Source organism: Rattus norvegicus, chromosome 2, assembly GCF_036323735.1.
Source record: "Rattus norvegicus strain BN/NHsdMcwi chromosome 2, GRCr8, whole genome shotgun sequence".
NCBI classification, from domain to species: Eukaryota; Metazoa; Chordata; class Mammalia; order Rodentia; family Muridae; genus Rattus; species Rattus norvegicus.
The window spans coordinates 216,563,862-216,584,063 of NC_086020.1; the positions used below are offsets into that span (position 1 = coordinate 216,563,862).

A 20,202-nucleotide genomic window follows, 5' to 3' on the forward strand; every position below is an offset into this window, starting at 1 on the left:
TGCTTTCAGAAAAGCATAATGTTTGCTCTAGGTCTTGAACTGAATAGGTAAGAATGAAGGACTAGTAGCAAGTACTTCCCTGTGGAGGTTGCAATAAAAAAATTTCAGAGGAAAATGTAATTTCTTCGTAAATTTACACTTTAGTTGACATGATTTGAACCTGGTTGATTAAGGAGACACTCCTGTATATCTTGAGAATAACAGAGAGCCAATCATGGAGGACATTTAAGTTGGCATTGACAGTGAAGCTGAAGTGTGTTGAAAAGGGTCTGAAATAGCACCGATGACAGTGCAATCCATAAGCAGGGGAGAACTCCTGCTGGTACGACAGGCAGCTGGGTGTAAGGTAATCCTGAATCCTTGCTTAAGGCATTGATGCAGAGAAACAGAAATTGGGCTATTTGTTGATTTTGATATGGAAAAATAATGAAATTTTAAAAATACTTCTCTCAAACCAGACATGTAATGTGGAGCACCAGAGATTGGGAGGCAGAAGTATGTAGATTTCTGTGAGTTTCTGAGGGCAGTCAGGTCTATATATTGAACTTCAGAACAGCCAGAACTACATATTAAGACCCTATCTCAGGGAAACAACAAGAAAAAAACTTTTTTTTCATTTTTTACAATTAGGAAATATTTACATCTTTTTAAAATTTTTACTGGATATTTTTATTTACATTTCAAATATTATCCACTTTCCCTGTTTCTCTTCCAGAAACCCACTAGCTATCTCCCACTAGCTATCTCCCACTAGCTATCTCCCACTAGCTATCTCCCACTGCTTTTCTGAGGGTGTTCCCGCACCCACTCCCTCCAGTCTTCCCTCCCTGACATTCCCCTACACTGGGGCATTGAGCCATGACAGGATCAAGGGCCTCTCCTCCCACTGATGCCCTACGAGGCCATGCTCTGCTACATATGTGTCTGGAGCCATAGATCCATCCCTGTGTACTCTTGGGATGGTGGTGTAGTCCCTGAGAGCTCTGGGGTGGTCTGGTTGGTTGATATTATTGTTGTTCTTATGGAGTTGCAAACCCCTTCAGATCCTTCAGTCCTTTCTCTAACTCCTCCATTGGGCATCCTGTTCTCTGTTAAAGGGTTAGTTGCAGGCATCTGCCTCTGTATTTCTCAGGCTCTGGCAGATACACTCAGGAGAAAATTATATCAGGCTGTGTCAGCATGCACTTCTTGGCATACATGACATTGTCTGGGTTTGGTGGCTGAATATGGGATGGGTCCCCCAGGAGGGGCTGTCTCTGGATGGCCTTTCCTTCAGGCTCTGCTCCACATTTTTCTCCATATTTCCTCTTGTGAGTATTTTTGTTTCCCCTTCTAAGAAGAACTGAAGCATCCACATGTTGGTCTTCCTTCTTGAGCTTTATGTTGTCTGTGAACTGTATCTTAGGTATTCTGAGCTTTAGGGCTAATATCCACTTTTCAGTGAGTGCATATGATGTGTGTTCTTTTATAAATGGGTTGCTTCACTCAGGATGATATTTTCTAGTTCCATCCATTTGCCTATAAATTTCATGAAGTTATTGTTTTGAATAGCTGAATAGTATTCCGTTGTGTAGATGTACCACATTTTCTGTATCCATTCCTCTGTTGAAGGGCATCTGGGTTCTTTCCAGTTTCTGCTATTATAAGGCTGCGATGAACATAGTGGAAAACAAATCCTTGTTACATGTTGGAGCATCCTTCTGGTATATGGCCAGGAGTCGTGTAGCTGGTTCTCAGGTAGTAATATGTCCAATTTTCTGAGAAACTGCCAGACTGATTTCCAGATCGGTTGTACCAGCTTGCAATCCCACCAACAATGGAGGAGTCTTCCTCTTTCTCTGCATCCTTACCAGCATCTGCTGTCACCTGAGTTTTTGATCTTAGCCATTCTTACTCGAATGAGGTGGAATCTCAGGGTTGTTTTTATTTGCATTTCCCTGATGACTAAGGATGTAGAACATTTCTTTAGGTGCTTCTCAGCCATTCAATAATCCTCAGTTGAGAAATTTTTGTTTAGCTCTGTATCCCATTTTAATAGGGTTATTTGATTCTTTGGAGTCTTGAGTTCTTTGTATATATTGAATTTTAGCCCTCTATCAGATATAGGATTGGTAAAGATCTATTCCCAATCTGTTGGTTGCCATTTTGTCATATTAACAGTGTCCTTTGCCTTACAGAAGCTTTGCAGGTTTATGAGGTCCCATTTGTCGATTCTTGATTTTAGAGCATGAGCCATTGGTGTTTTGTTCAGGAAATTTTCCCCAGTGCCCATGTCTTCATGGCTCTTCCCACTTTTCTTCTATTAGGTTGAGGGTATCTGCTTTAATGTAGAGGTCCTTTGTCCTCTTGAACTTGAACTTTGTGCAAGAAAATAAGAATGGAAAGATTTGCATTCTTCTACATGCTGAATGCCAGTTGAACCAGCACCATTTTTTGAAAATGCTGTCTTTTTTCCACTGGATGGTTTTAGCTCTTTTGTCAAAGATCAACTGACCATAGGTGTGTGGGTTCATTTCTGGGTCTTCAGTTCTAGTCCACTGATCTACCTGCCTGTCTCTGTACCAATACCATACAGTTTTTTTTAGCACTATTGCTCTGTAATAAAGCTTGAGGTTAGGGATGGTGATTTCCGCAGAAGTTCTTCTATTGTTGAGAATAGTTTTTGGTATCCTGGGTTTTTTGTTATTCCAAATGAATTTGCAAATTGTTCTTTCTAACTCTGGGAAGAAACATTTTCATGTTAAAAATTTTGACCTGGGAGATTCATTCAGAGGGAGCCATTAAGGATAGGCATCATTAAGGAGAACCCTTTAGATAAGCAAATTAAAAAGAAACATTGGAATAGACTTTGCTGAAGCTATACAAAGATGAAGAGATTTGTTTTAATGTGATCCATCACACACACACACACACACACACACACACACACAATGATCAAAATACAGGCTATGAGAATAGTCTTTAAATCCAGGACTTATAAACATTTTATAAATAGCATATTAATGAAACAAAATGAGGAATTATGCATGATATGAAGTACCTCAGTGTGTAAAAAGATATGGACACATTACACACATAAAGGAAGCCATCGGCTTTCACTGCCATTCCACAGCCGCCAGGGTTAAAAATGTAGATTCGGTACTCTTTGAGAATTTAAACTTAAAAAAAAATATGAGGACCGAGCAAAACAATTTTTGGATAGGAAGTATAGTGTCTTAGTAGAGCCACAGTCACTTGATAAAGTGCTCAATAAGTCAGCAAAAGTAATATAGTTTGCATAATTAATTGTGAATCCAAGAATATGTCTGAACTCCTCTGCTAAAAGTCCACAGTATAAAAAAATCGCTCCAATATTAAGTGTTTATTTGGCTTAATTTAGGTTTCCAAATTGGCTAAAAATGTCCAATAAGGGAAGAAAGTGATTGGGATCACTTAAGACCTGTTTTCAGGGTGGCGATTTTATTTTTTAGACATCCAGTCATAACACTGTTGATTTAGAGTGGCGTTGATTCGCCACAACCCAAAGTAGAGGAAATTTAGGATGCTACTTCAATTTCCCATCAGAAAATCCAGCCATCTCTAAGTGAAATCTCCCATCCATCATTGATGAGTCTAGAAACAAGCTTTGCTGGATGAAAAGTGCTCTCAGATTCCCTGTTCTAACAGGAAAATATCTGAAACAAAATACAGATTGATTATATTTTATAATGATAGTATCACTGATTCTTAGAATTAATCATTGTTCATTTATCTGTCTTAGCTTTTTAATTTTTTTTATTTTCAGAAATGATAGCTTAATTCCACATTGTGTATTTACTCTAGATGATCTATTAATCCCCTCCCAATTCACTTTCTGTGACTCTCATTTTTTCTCTCTCTTGGCCACTCTTTGTCTCTTTTCTCTTTTATCTACTGTTTACACTTGATATTTTATGTTCCATTTCATATATTCCATTTATGTTTATTTAAATATTGTTTCTACTAAATAATAAATCTCATACCTAAATTTATATAACTACTCCGATCGGATGGTATATCTCTTATACTTCAAATATGTTCTTATTTTTGATTTTATTGGGTGAGTACTTTCTGAAACTATTTGTCTTAGCTGAATTGGAAATACGTTTTCAATTCTTCACAGAAAACATATTTAAATCAGTTAACTAGACACTGTAGTGCTTTGGTTTTATGATGTTTATCATTTTAGAAATGAATTTTATTGTTTATAATTATTGAATGCTGCTATTTCTCTTGCACATTACATCTTTCCCTCAAAAGGGGAGACACATTTATGTTTAGAGCAGTGAAGAGTAAAAGGAATGTCAGTTCAAAAGGTATAAATCATTTTTTTCGAAAAACATGCTGGAGAGACTGCTGGAGAAAAAGTAATGTCTTAATGCTAATCTGAAGCTGTTGTAAAAATAAAACTTCCTGGTGCATGAGGTATAATGGAACGTTGAGAAATGGGCCTGAATAGAGTATCTGAAGAGATAAATGATAAGATTTTCCTTCAGCTACAGAAGAAGAGATAAGAAGCCCAGTGGCCTGGCAGCCATCAAAAGAGGTTTGGGCCATTGTTTAGGATCAACAGACCTGTAACAAAGCAGTGAATGCAAACCATTCAAGAGACAAGTGGGCTATGCAGTAGGGTGAGATGAGTTTGATTGCAGGATAAAGGCACTGTGTCTGAGTGTCAACTGGAGTCAAACTGAATGCAAACAGTACAAGTGGTGCTATCACGTACTTTCCCTCCTGTCTTCTAGTAAGTGGGCATTGTGACATCTGAAGAAATAAAGCAAGCGTTGTATTTCATTACATACAAAGAAAATTCAGTGATAACCCATATAAAAACCCTGTACCTTAGGACTTGACTGACATTTTTGAAATGTTTAATGCTTATTTAAGGTTAAACTTCAACATTGTCTCAATTAAATTGGGGCAGATAGCCGACATTTTCTTAGTCAGTGATTTTGTTTGCATTAAGCGAGCAAAGCTTTTAGCACCTTCCCATGGCTCAGAGGAAACTAAGACTTTATTGGAAAGAACAAAATGTGTATCTAGAGATCATGGTATCTGTTTTTATCTGGTCAATCACTGAAAACATTGGAGTAACAATGAATAGTTTGACAAAAGCAGCATGTTTCCTTGGTATGTATTTATTACTTAGTGTATTTGAGGTGTAATCGTTAATAATCTAAAATTTATATTTATTATATTTATTTATCCCCCCGAGAATCCTATTTATCAAATTTTAAAAATTTTTATTGCTTTGATATTTTAGAAAAAAATCTTGCTTCTGTGTGTTGCTTAAAAATAATTTGCCCTCTTGTGGAATAAAATTAAGAAAATTGAAAATAGTAAAAGAAAATTCCAATGTAAGCAGTTCATATTAGTTGGATATCAATATAATTAATTTAATGAGTGATTTGGAAAGACAGTCCAGTCATCTGCAAGTCTTTCACAATTAAAACATCTTTGTTATTTATTTATCATTAATTAGATAATTACTATATCTTATTAATAAAATATTTCTCACAAATATGTTCAAAATATTAATTATAATTAAGATACCATTCTACATAAAAATGACTCATCTATCCAGAATAAGTGTTTCTGTAGAAAGTTAGTGATTAAATCAGTGAATTTAGTGAAAAGAATATTTTTTATTAGGAATTCATATTGCAAGTTTACTCCAGCAAATTATTTTCTAAAGAACAGAGGCATCAAAGAAATTATACCAGCCTCAGGTCAAAATATTTAAAGTTCTCAAATTCTTAAGTGGGCTAACAGGCAACCTCTAACCAGCTTTGGAGAACAATATTCCATCTACCATCTATATGTGGAGTTCATGTGTGCACAATCAGTAAAAGGCTACTGCATTTAAAATACATGTAATAATTTGTTAGTCCAGTTTTGTAATGTTGGCCCTTTTACAAAGCCGTGCCCTGAGTCGGTAAAAGAAAATAATAACGTCACTTGCTATTGTCATTAAATTAAGACAAATGCTACCTCTTCTGGGCAAGAAGACCTCTTAAAACTTTAAATGAACTCTCTAAAAAGCCTGGAATTTATTAGAATTTAGGTAAAAGAAAAATCTTCAAATAGATCACATTATAGACCTAGATTTAGACACATGTGATTTAGACATTGAATAATTATATCATCATGATGCCATAGATGACTGTGAAAGAAGTTATTGATAACTCTGAACATAATGAAAAATGAAAAATGCATTTATGAAATATAGTTTATTACATTTCATGTGTATCTGATGAAAATTACGTAGTTAGAAAAGGTAACACAAGATTTTAATTGTCTGCATCCTGATACTCTATAGAGATGAGACACTGTTGTACCCTTAACATTTTCTTCTGGTGGACTAAGAACTGTCAGGTCAGGTATTTGGAAAAAATTTACAGAATTTAGGCCATTCCATTGTTTTTAATTTAGTTGAAATAAAATTAGGTGATACAGTCTTATCCTGCTGTGTATTTAAAAAAATATTCTACTGTAGCATCATCCTAACCATCTGGATGACACTATCAATTATAGATAGAGCCAGCCTTGACTACATCCTTAGTAGGAACGAGACACCAGAGTCCAATGAATAGTTAGTCACCACATCTGTGTGTCTACCTTCGTTACATATGTCAAGAGAAAACTCTCAGTTAAACCGAGTATTTCCTAATAGTCTGTATATTTTCTTTCTTTTCTGAACAGATTGAGGACTTTTGTTTGGTGTTGTGTGTATGCCCATGCATTTGTTCAGTATGATGACCTCAAGTATAAATACTACTTCCCCTAACCTTCTTAAGGGACTTACTGTGTTATCAGACCCTGCTTGTGTTTCTTGTATCATGTTTTCTGCTTCTTTTGGAATCTTCATATCGATTTATTTTCCTCTTAAACAAACTTGAAAAAAATCAAAATCAAAAAATCAAAAAGAAAGAAAGAGAGAGGAAGAAAGAAAAGAGGTAGGAAGGAAGGAAAGTAGGAAAGAAGAAAGAAGGAAGGAAAATAGACACAAGGAAAACATAGCCCTTTCTTTCAATGTACATAGAACTGTGTCTCAATTCACCAGCATTGTCGGTTCGTGTTTTAAGGTGCTCCTCGCTTTTGCATGTCAACCATCCTTTCAACAGCACGTGCATGGCACTGCCACCCCACTCCACAAATGGCTACTTTACATCACCTCCACATCCCTTACTGCAAAAGAAACACCACATGCTTCTCTGACCATTTTCTTTAAACGAGCAAATTAGTATTTGGAATATGAGGCCTCACTGCTTTCTGAATTACTCATTGTACACACTCGATGTCTCTATTGCATTGAAAATGTAAACAGGACATAATAATAGCATGCCCCACCATTTGATAGGGAGGATTAAATTACTCCATAAGCAGTGCTAACAAAATTGTCTAAGTCAGCAAATCTAACTACAAGTACACTTTTTTCATGTAAAATGGGAAACTACAAATGTTCATTCCATATGGAAATTGATTTGTAAAGTGAAATTTCTTAGTATGAAGCTGATGTAGCAAACAATAAGTCTACCTTCTTCAAAATTCAAAAATTATGTCTATTTATTTATTTATTTACGTATTAATTTATTTTTACACTCCAGATTTTAGTCCCCTCCTGATCTAATCCACCCCCCCCCAGAGTTCCACAACCCATAACACTTCCCTACCCACCCCCTCAACCACCACCACCTCCATCTCTACAAATATGTCCCCACCCTACTCACCCCACCAGACCTCTAAGCTGCCTGGGGCCTCCAGTCTCTTGAGAGTTAGGTGCATCTTCTCCGACTGAACCCAGATCCAGCAGTCCTCTGCTGTTTATGTTTGGAGATCTCACCTCAGCTGGTGCATGCTGCCTGGTTGGTGATCCAGTGTCCAAGAGATCTCAGGGGTCCAGGTTAATTCAGACTTCTGGTCCTCCTACAGGTTACCCTCCTCCTTAGTTTCCCCCAGCATTTCCCTAATTCAACCAGAGGGGTCAGTAGCTTCTGTTCCTCGGTGGGGTACACATATCTACATCTGATCCTTTCAGCTCCTTGTTGGGTCTTTTGGAGGACGGCCATGATAGGTCCCTTTTTTGTGAATGCAGCATAGTCTCAGTAATGGTGTCAGGTTTTAGGGCCTCCCCTTGAGCTGGATGCCACTTTGGTTCTATCGCTGGATCTTCTTTTATTCATGCTCTTCTCCATTTCCATCCCTGAATTTCTTTCAGACAGGAAGAATTATGAGTCACAGCTTTGACTGTGGGATAGCAACCCCATTCCTCACTTGATGCCCTGTCTTTCTGCTGGAGGTGGGCTCAGCAAGTTCCCTCTCCCCACTGTAAGCCCTTTCATCTAAGTCTGCCCCTCCCTTTGAGTCCTGAGAGTCTCTCACTTCCCAGGTCTCTGGTACATTCTAGATGTTCCTCCCAACCTCCTTCCTCCCAAGGTGGCCTGTTGCCATTCTTTCTGATGGCTCACAGGACTTTATCCTTTTCCCCCCACCCAATACCAGATCATGTTCCTCTTCCACCCCTATCCCTTTTTCTGCCTGTGTCCATCCCTCCCTCCCCAATTGTGGTCCTTTCTTCTTCTCCCTCCCAAGTGGAACTGAGGCATGAGGCGTCTTCACTTGGGCCTTTCAGCTTGTTAACATTTGAGTTCTGTGAAGTGTATCTTAGGTATGCTGTACTTTTTTTTCTTCCTTTACTTTTCTTTTTTTCTTTTCTTTTCTTTTTTCTTTGACTAATATCCACTTATTAGTGAGAACATACCATGCATGTCATTTTGGGTCTGAGTTACCTCACTCAGGATGAAATTTTCTAGTTTCATCCATTTGCCTGCAAAACGCAAGATGTCTTCATTCTTAAAAGCTGAATAGTATTCCATTGTGTAAATGAGCCACATTCTCTGAGTCCATTTTTCTGTCATGGGACATTTGGGTTGTTTCCAGCTTCTGGCTATCACAAATAAGGCCTCTATGAACATAGTGGTACATGTGCCCCTGTGGCATCTTTGGACTCTATTCCGAAGAGTGGTATTTCTGGATCTTTATATAGGTTTATTTCCAATTTTCTGAGGAATCTCCAAATTGATTTCCAGAGCAGTTGTACCAGTCTGCAATCCCACCAGCAATGGAGGAGTGTTCCTTTTTGTCCACATCCTCTCCAACATGTACTGTCACCTGAGGTTTTGATCTTAGCCTTTCTGACGGGTGTAATGTGGAATCTCAGGGTCATTTAGATTTGCATTTCTCTAATCACTAAGGACTTTTGAACATTTCTTTAGGTGCTTGTCAGCCATTCGAGATTCCACTATTGTGAAATCTCAATTTAGTTCTATAACCCATTTTTTTTGATTGGGTTGTTTTTTTTTTTTTTTTTTGGTGGTAACCTTCTTGAGCTCTTTATATATTTTGGTTATTAGCCCTCTATTATTTGTAAAATTAGTGAAGATTTTTCCCCAATTTGTAAGATGCCGATTTTTCTTATTGACTATGTTCTTTGCCTTACAGAAACTTTCCAGTTTAATAAGGTCCCATTTTTCAGTTCTTGATTTTAGAGCATGAGCCATTGGGGTTCTGTTTAGGAAATTTCTGCTTGTGCCCACTTCCTCTTCTATTAGATTTGGTGTATCTGGTTTTCCATTGAGGTCCTTGATCTACTTGGACTTGAACTTCATGCACGGTGATAAATATGGGTCTATTTTCATTTTTCTACATACAGACATCCAGTTAAACCATCACCATTTATTGAAGATGCTTTCATTTTTTCCATTGTATATTCTTGGTCTCTTTGTCAAAGATCAAGTGTGTGTGTGATTTTACTTCTAGGTCTTCAATTCTATTCCATTGATCAATCTGTTTGTTTCTGTACCAATACCATGTAGTTTTTACCACTAATCACACTTTTTATTGTGATTTTATTTCTACTTTACTTTGGTTATTACTACCTCTCTTTCTCTGGCTGCTCTTGAGACCTGGTTTACCCTACTTTTGCAACAAGTATTCCCAGGTTATACTTATCTGTCTTTATCTCTATCTCTATCTAATCTCTATAGACAGATAGCTAGATGATAGATAGATAGATAGATAGATAGATAGATAGATAGATAGATGATAGATGATAGATATAGAGATAGAGATAGAATTACTTCTATACCTAGGTTAAATATTCTTAAACTTTTTCAAATTTAGCATGTCTCAAAATTACAAAATTGCTGTATTATCTTTTTCAACAAAGAATATATTAAAGACCATGTTGACTTTGCTTCCTCTCTATGTAGATGACATCTGTTCTGTCTTAGCTTACTCATAAGGAAAACTTAAGAATTCACTTTACAGCCTTCTTCTTATGGTACAGTTAATCTGTGTCTGCTAACAAGTTATAGTACCTTGGTAGAAGTTGCCATTCCTTTTCCAACTCTATCTTGAATAATAAGCATGGGCCACTATGTGCCTATGGCTGAACTGCCTTCAGCCCTTTTTCCCACAAGTGTTATATGATGGCCTTCATTATCTCTCCAAAGACATATATCCCTGCAAAGTGGTATATGGATAGTTTTGCCTACAATGGCACCTTGTATAAAGTGGTAGTGATCTTCGAATACCAGACCATTTTGACTTGTTAACTTCCTTAATGTCAGCATGTTCGTTAAGTTTCTAGGCTGTGTCTTCTGAGAGAATTATTCATAAAAGGAAGGTGGACCATCAGTGTTCCTCAACAGTGGTTCTTTGGGGTACAGGGGGAACACCGAATCTGAGTGATGAATATATTAGCTTTTTGTCAGTATAAAACACCCATAATTACCATTCTATAAACATTTGTAAAGTTAATGATAAATTAAAATCATTAAGTAATATAATTTAAAAGATTTGATAAAATCCTACAACTAAGCAGTTGATAATTAAAAATCAAGCCCTTGTTAAAACTAGGGGGAAATGTTTCACACTATAGTAAGGTTGAAAAATATTCTACCCTGTTAATTCAAATGTATTTCAATTTGATTACTAGAAAATTAAACTGTAACCAACTTAATTTTCCCGGGAAAGAGGTTAAATTATTTCCACTTTTTCTCTATCACCAACACGGAGACCTCCAAGAACTTTTGCCCAATTAGCCCTGAAAGAATGAAATATTAAGGTCTGAAGAAATACCACACATGTTATGTCCAACTCACTGAACTGCTAAGGCTGTTATAGTGGAATAACTTTCTATTATGTGTTCAAATTGTACTGTGAATTGATTGAGAAGGGATGGTTAGTGTGCAAGCAGCAAGATGGAGATGTATTTATACCAAGCTCATGCTCAGGGCCAGCTCTACTTGCAGAATGACAAATAGATATGCTTTGTATCAGCCACAGCTCAGAAAGCCTGCGATTGTATTCACCACACACAGTGATTCCAAAGTTGAGGAGCTGAGGAATAATCTATTAGCAAATGCCAGCTGTGAAAACAGTGCAAAATCCCATTCATTCCCGTGAGAATCAAAGCTGCTTTATGCTGCTTGGAAGACTGTAGACTCCTTGCCACTCCACTAAAGATTTTGCATATTTATTGTTTTGGTGATTACTAGGTAATCCATATTTTAAATCCTAATTAAGCATTAATATTACAAAGTGATAATAATATAAATGACCCTTTCCTTTTCTTTCTGTCTTTCTTTTGTTCATTCTTTCTTTCTTTTGGAATAAGGAACTTTTTAAATAAAAATGATTTTCAATCTTTTTATACTTTTAAACATTTTACTTACATTTTGCATATAACTTATACTTCATCTAGTTACTGAATGGAAACAGATAGGAGTCCAAGTGATGCAATCTAACAACATAGGGAAAGGACAGACCTGTTGCTTAATTTCTAGACATGCAGGTAGCTGCATCTATAGGAATGAAGAGATCAGTATTGTGTGACAGAATGCTCACAGCTAAATCTTCCCATATGAACATGCAACATCCATTTGAATTTTGTTCTTCACTTATTTCTAAAATGTGGTTAAATACGATTAACCTTTACTAAATCCTTGAATTGATTTTATATTTTTGATATTACCTCTCACTAATATATATGTAATATACATATATATTAGTACATATATGCATATATGTATATAATACACACACATATATATACATATATATATGTATATATGAAAAACATTATTCTATTTAACCTTGGGTTGAAAAAAGATACACTAAATCCTTGTTGAGTATAGACTCCTTGGTGATGGAACTTCTGAGAAGCAAAATAGTGTTCACACATTACTCCTCTGTGCTCTTTGATAAATTTCCATGTTGCTAGCAGACTGATAATAATACTTCTGTTCAAAAGAACACACAGTAGATGAGAAATTGGATTAAACCCACAATGTCAAATACACTAAAAATTGTAAGTGAGGAAATAAATTTTCATATTATTTACCAATCAGCCAATATGTAATCATTACCATGTTGCTGTAAAGTATAATATTGGGACCCAGATTGAAGGAGATAATCATATACCCAGCATATGATGATCGTACCTGTATATTATTAGACAAATATGTATCCTTAGTTTCCTTTGAAATAATTTAGTATCAGGCTCTACCTCTCTTAGGCAAAACGATTTATTAGAATATATGTGGCATCTCATATGTTGATGTAAAATGCAGCAATGGAATAAAACACACCATAAAACAAGAGGACTGAGACTAGTTTAATTGGGGGAAGAACATGGCTCTGCTGCATTGTTCAACTGAGCCATCAGATGAAACCTTCTGTGACTGGGTCATCCTCAAACAAGGAGATTTCTGAGTGAGAATGTATCCAACCCTATTTGAGTGTATACTTATCTAATGCCTAGACAGGTCATATATATATATATATATATATATATATATATATATATATATATGGGTGTAAGAAAATTGAAGATGCATATATATATATGGGTGTAAGAAAATTGAAGATGCAATTATTAGTACAAAGTGTGCTTGTGTGTGTGTGGTGGTAGTGGGGTAACAGGAAATGTCAAATTTAAAAAAAATCAATGGTATCATGTGAGTTCCTGTTTTTCTTTAAAGAAAAAAAAGTAACCATAACAATTCTGAAATCCTAACTCTCAAGGTGCCAATGGGAGGTTGGGAAAATATATGTTTGAGGAAATAAATAGGTCCTGAATGTGATTAATGAAATGAAGCTGTCAAGGAAAGAGGCCAACAATCCTGATTCACTCTCTCCCTCCCCATAAGAGGGCACTGTTCAGACAGTCCTATAACCCCAAGCATCAAGTAGCTATTTACTATTGCTTTAATCTTCCTCTACAAGATGATATGGGACGAATTACTATTGTTTTAACATTACCCAGTTCACAGGACATTGTTACAGCACTCCAAGCAGACTAAATCATTATCAAGTAGAATGGGCAAATGTTAAATGTCAATAATGATTTCAGGGACAACATGAGTGTTAAATGACTGGTGGAGTTCAACAGTCAGGGAAAGAAACATTTTGACAAAGAACAGCACAATTTTTAAAAAATCATTACAGCAAGATTTACAATTAAAATGAATAGACTCACAGTTTATTTTTCTAAGCAGTTTTGATTTTGATCTGTTTTTTATTTCCTTTCTAAAATGGCTGGTAATACTTTGGGACTATGTATAAGCATATACTTGACTGTATGTATTCAAAGGAACCAGTGATTATCTTTAAAATAAATTAAGCATCCTGCTTTGTCACCATTACTTTAGTACTAGAAATATTTGATTTCTTAGTAAATGTCTAAAAAGTAGATAATAAAGGAACGATATTAGAAATTAAATTACTGGAAAATCTTGTAAAGACGTTGAAATGTAGACACTTGATTTTTCTCACATGTCTGTAATTTATGTCCATTAATTCTACCTTCATTTTATTTGTCACCTGAATTGGCACAGTATGACAAGCCCCCCTTAATAGTAGATAATTTAGTCACTGTGATATTTTAGAATTGAATCAGACTGATAAAATGGTTTTTAAGCATTAATAACTTTTTTGCATTAATAAAATTTAATATTTTAAGTACATACTTTTGTGTTCTGCATAATTACATTACATTACAGAATGACAGATGGTAATCAGTGATGGTGGAAGAAGCACAAAATGTATAATTTTAGCCCAGAGTTCAAAGGTACAATTGACCTTTAAACTGAAATTTCCAAAAGGGAAATACTTGAGAATTGTTGGTATTCTTAATCAATTGACCCATCAATGTTCATTCAAACCTATCTATCATAATTTTATGAAATATGTCATCACAAATATCAATTTCACATAACCCCAACCAATTTTACCATATTTATTGTCTTCTTGTTGACTAAAATTTTTCTGAAATATTAATATAGGAAAGTAACTCAGAAATTTTCACTAACAAGCTAAGACTTTTGACAGTTGGCATTTGTTTACATTTCTTATGTATCAAATCCTTTCTTTTGAGAACTCTACATCTACTCTTTGGGGACTGAAAGAAGTCCATGAAGGCAATCACAAAGAGTTCTTAAATATATCATGCTAATAGCGACTGCTCAAGTTTATTGAATGCTTTCTATATGGCGAGAATCAGCTCTACAAGCTTTCTCTGTAACTTATTATCAGTCTTCCCAGAAACTACAGGGTGGGTGCACTTTCTCTCCTGCTTCACACAACTGGATCAAAAGCTGCAGAAGCATCTGATTACCGATCAACTACTATGCAACAGGCTTGCAATCAAATCCAGAGAGAAAGCAAAAATGTTAAAAACTCCTGAGTAGACAGCAGAGATAAATAAATCCACTAATTTCTTTTTTTCTTTCTTTTCTTTTTCTTGTTTTTTTTCTGGTTAACCTTTTATTTTTCTTTCTTTTTTTTAAAAAGATTGTTTTATTTATATGAGTACTGTAGCTGTCTTCAGACGAAGTCATTAGATTCCGTTATAGATGGTTGCGAGCCACCACGTGGTTGCTGCGAATTGAACTCAGGACCTCTGGAAGAGCAGTCAGTGTTCTTAACTCCTACTCCTCCTCTTCCTCCTCCTTCTTCTTTTGTATTTAGAAAGTTTTAAGTTATTTTTCAAATGTTATTCCCTTTCCCAGTTTCTCCATATCCCATCCCCTCCCCTTCTTTTGTCAGGGTGTTCCCCTCCCCACCATCCCCCTTTCCACCCCCACCTCCGACATTCCCCTACACTGGTGGGGTCTAGTCTTGGTAGGGCCAAGGGCTTCTCCTTCCATTGGTGTCCAACAAGGCCATCCTCTGCTACATATGCAGCTAGAACCATGGGTCTGTTCATGTATAGTCTTTGGGTAGTTGTTTAGTCCCTGGAAGCTCTGGTTAGTTGGCATTGTTGTTCTTATGGGGTTGCAAGTCCCTTCAGCTCTTTCAGTCCTTTCTCAGATTCCTCCAACAGGAGTCCTGTTCTCAGTTCAATGGTTTACTGATAGTGTTCGCCTCTGTATTTGACATGCTGTGGCTGTGCCTCTCAGGAGACAGCTATATCAGGCTCCTATCAGCATACACTTCTTAGCTTCATCAATCTTATCTAATTTTGGAGGCTGAATATATATGTATATATATGGCACATGTGTGGAAGGTTCTGAAAATGGCTGTTCCTTCAGTCTCTGCTCCAAACTTTGCCTATCCCCTCCTATGAATATTTTGTTCCCCCTTTTAAGGACTGAAGCATCCACTCTTTGGTCGTCCTTCTTGAGCTTTATGTGGTCTGTGGATTGTATCTTGGGTAATTGGAGCTTTTGGGCTAATATCCACTTATCAATGAGTGCATAGCATGTGTTTTTTGTTTGCTTGTTTGTGTGTGTGTGTGTGTGTGTGTGTGTGTGTGTGTGAGAGAGAGAGAGAGAGAGAGAGAGAGAGAGAGAGAGAGAGAGAGAGATTGGGTTACCTTACTCAGGATGATATTTTCTAGTTCCATTCATTTGTCTATGAATTTCATGAAGTCATTGTTTTTGATAGCTGAGTAATATTCTGTTGTGTAAATGAACCACATTTTCTGTATCCATTCCTCTGTTGAAGGGCATCTGGGTTCTTTCCAGCTTCTTTCTATTATAAATAAAGCTCTATGAACATAGTGGAGCATGTGTCTTTGTGGTATGTTGGAGTGTCCTTTGAGTATATGCCCAGGAGAGGTAGAACTGGGTCCTCAGGTAGTGTAATGTCCCATTTTCAGAAGAACCCCACTCTTTATCCATATAAAAGATGCTATGTTGGAGATACTTGTCATCTCCAAGCCTCCATTTTTTTTCATTAAAATTAAGCAATTCTAAGTTACACTGAACTGATATAAATTTTAATTCATCAACGTGCAAATGATGCATAGAACAATCGGTGTTCTATTTTTAATTACTGTTTGATCTATTTGGAGTGCACTTAGGTGTTGTTTAGTAATGAGATTGTTCTGAAAACTGCATCATTCAGTCATAGTGCCATTAGGCAAGAAAAAAAATGTGTTTTTACACAATCCCACAAAGTGTAGGTCAGTAACTGCATGGATTGTTAATACATTCAGTAGATGTAGAAACATGATTTGCATGAGGTCTTTCCCAGAGAAGCACAGCACTCTTTGTTTTCAGTAAGCTGTTTTCATAAACAGTGTATACTGTTATAAATGAGAACTTATACAGTAAATAAATAGTTATATAGTAAATATGAAATAATGACATCAGTTAGGAGTACAACCAAGTATCTGGACTGTGTATATAGTTGTAAGTGTTCCGTCTTTATTTAACTGGCAGTGCTATATTGCTCATAACAATATCACTAGGGGCAAGCAATGCATTGTGCTATGGTGGTATATGGATATGACTCCAACTCATTTTACCTTCCTATTTTACTTCTGAGTCAAATAAATCAGTTGATCAAAATTCAACACTAATCTGATTATAGTAGAGGGCTTTGGAATATTTATAAAATTTAATAATTTTATACCTTTGTGTATATAGCATATGTGTCATGTTATTAAGCTTGTTAATATAAGATATTTATATTATGAATACATATTTATATTTATATGTATTAATATCTTATAATATAAGTATCTGTTATTCATTGTTAAGAGACAAGGTGCATGACTGTCTCAATAGTTACATGTAAGAAAATGATCAAGTATTTAAATATTTTTATAAGGCACATAATTCAAAATAGTATATTTATCTACATACTGAAAAATATAAAGAGATTATGCACTTGTTCTGTACCAGAAACTAGTCTCAGTCCTGCGACCTAACAATGAACAAGACAAAAGTTTATTTCCCCAAGTGTTTTAGGTTATTATAGCCAATAAAATCTTATATTATCAATTTATCTCAAAATATTAGACCCAAATTAGAGCATCAAGCAAGCAATACCTTGCTTCAGACATTGGTAAATGAGCTAAACATCCTTAGAGAAGGTTAGGCCATATTTGTATGAAAAACCTAGTAGATATTTTTTGGCCCTCAAGGGCCACTTAACCAAAGAGCAAAGGTAATATGGGCCAGTTTTGTAGGTAAAGGGATGCAATATTCAGATATTATCAAAGTTGTTAGGTAAGTCAAAAAAGGATGCTCTCTGGCAATGAAACAGCAGTCAGACTACCCACCCCCATCAGCAATGTCATTTTGATGATGTGTTTAGGAGCAATGAAGCTGAAAGCTGAATTGTAGCACTTACTCTGGAAGATGGCTTTGAATTCTCCCTAGTGCCTTTCCTTTACAATGTTTTCCCCGTGGCCCTCAACAGGGGTGAAGAAAGTGTTCCTCCAGAGTCCTGCAACCCAGGGAATAGTTAATGGGGGTCACACACTATAAGCCATGACCTCCACATCCTGCCCTTTAGGGAATCCATTTCAACTTGCGTTCCAGGCTAAAATTGACTCTTTCCATTAAGATACATCTTAAAGCCTCTATAGAATCCACAGCATGAAAGACAAGATACAGATGCAGGATACTTGCTTTGCAGACAAAAAATGGGAGTGTGAATCATCACCATTGCATTCAGCAAACAGATGCATGAAGTTTAGAAGACAGCTGCAAAAATTCATGGCTTAAAGACAGCACAGAAAGCAGAACATAGGTAAGAACTGGTGGTAGAAATGATTAATATCCAGGTCTGTTAAGTATAGGATTCCAGTCTAAAGCTGATCAATTCTATTGATCACACTACTTAAAGTTATTACCACTGGAGGATAACCGCAGATGACAATTGAAATATACCATTTAATCCTACACATCATATATGGCATATTTCTAATGCAGTTTATTACTTGTAGTAAACTTGTTATTCCTCTTCAAAATGAATAAATGTTTAACACTCTGAACTGAGAAACACAGTAGTGTGTGTGTGTGTGTGTGTGTGTGTGTGTGTGTGTGTGTGTGTGTGTGTGTGTGTGGTTTGTGCATGTAAGTGTGTATGTTTATGTACTGACTGGTTTTTGGGTCAACTTAACATAAGCCCACATCCTCAGAGGGAAAGGACCCTGAGTTGAGGGAATTGCCTCTATGAGATCCAGGCGTAAGATATTTTCTCAGTTAGTGATCAGTGGTGAAGGGCTCAGCATATAGTGAGTGATGCCGTTCCTAGGTTGGAGATCCTGGGTTCTGTAAAATAGCATGCTGAGCAATTGAGTAAGCAGTACCCTTCTATGGCCTCTGCATCAGCTCCTGCCTTCAGGATCATGGCCTATTTGAGTTTCTGTCCTTGCTTCCTTCAATGTGAACAGCTAACTTGAAGTATAAGCTGGATAAACCCTCTCCTCCCCAACTTACTTTTTGGTCATGGTGTTTTGACACCTCAATAGAAACCCTAAGACAGTGTCTATATGCACATATGTATTTATTTAGTTGTGGGGCACACTTATACCAATGCCAGTTGACATGTTGGGAGTCACTTCTTTTCATCTCCACAAGGGTCCTAGATATCAAGTTCAAGTCTTAGGTATTGTAGCAAGTGTCTTTACCAAGTGGGCCATTTCACTGACTCAGAATTGGGGTTTCTGAAGACTTAACAGAGGCAACAAAAAATATTGGTTGCAGAATCATTTTATAATCAGATTGTCTTTCTGAGAGTGTTAATTATTCACTTCACCTGAAGACTTGCTTCTCTGGGCTAAAGTAAGCTATCTTGCATGTTTACCTATGTGGGAAACATGAAGACAAATGAAACTTAACTCCTTTCAGGCTTAACTCCTTGCTGTCTTGCCAGAACTCAAGAAAAATCCCATCAAAATCGCTGTCTGATCTCACTGGAAGAGCTTCGATTGGTTGTAATACTTATGCTGGCATTCAGAGTACTTGGACAAAACCCAGTGTGATGGCTCATGTTTGCAGTATCAGCAGCTCAGGAGATTGAGACAGGCGAATTGATTGAATCCAGCAACCTGGACAGCACAGTGAGACTTTGTATCTTAGATATCAGATTAGTTGGACAACAATATGGTGGATTATTTTCAACTACACTGAAAAGAAAATCTGTCTGCAAAATTGACATGCTTCCCACTGTGTCAAGATGGGAATATCAGTGGTTGATAATGTTAACTCTAACACCTACTTGACAGATCAACTTCTTCTCTAGGGATATAAGAAGCAGATCTCCCTTCTGCTCTTTGATTCTTCTCTATGACTTCCACTGATGACCAAATATTGCAAGGGAAGCAGAAAGAAAATGATATGAAAACAAAGTCATTCTCTTTGAAAGCATAATCAAGAAAAGCATTATGTGTATGAGTATTTACAGGTTGTGTGATGTTAGCTGGTAGACTTTAATGGAAAAGGAAGTAATCCCAGACATGCAAAGGTCCAATGTAATAAATGAAATCTTATTTATTAGATAGAGAGTTAAGGCATCACCTTGGATAAGGTGGAAGATGGGAGGACAGGAAAAAGTTGTCCAAGATTCTGTCTGTGCTATAAACATTTACCCAGTTAAAGACATGTGGCTGGGTCAGGCCTCAGGTCCATGGGTGCTTGAAGTGTCTGTTCAATACAACACCTTGAAGCATCATTGATTTTTAAGGATTCACTGGAGTCAAACTAAGTAGTTCTTTCTTCAAAATGTGACTTTTGTATTTTGGTCTATGAACCATCTATAAGCACAGGGAAGAGGGATTCTCCAGAGTCATTTTCTAATTTTGCTTGAATAAAGAGAAGCTCACTGGCAAGTAATTTGAGTTCTCAATCTAAACTAGTGGAGGAATGCTTACTGAATGAGAAT

General features: G+C 36.4%; 1 protein-coding gene across 2 annotated transcripts in view; it reads left to right on the forward strand.

The window, feature by feature from the left end:
- Positions 1 to 20,202, forward strand: part of Ndst4 (N-deacetylase and N-sulfotransferase 4) — a 332,494-nt gene that overhangs the window by 102,320 nt on the left and 209,972 nt on the right.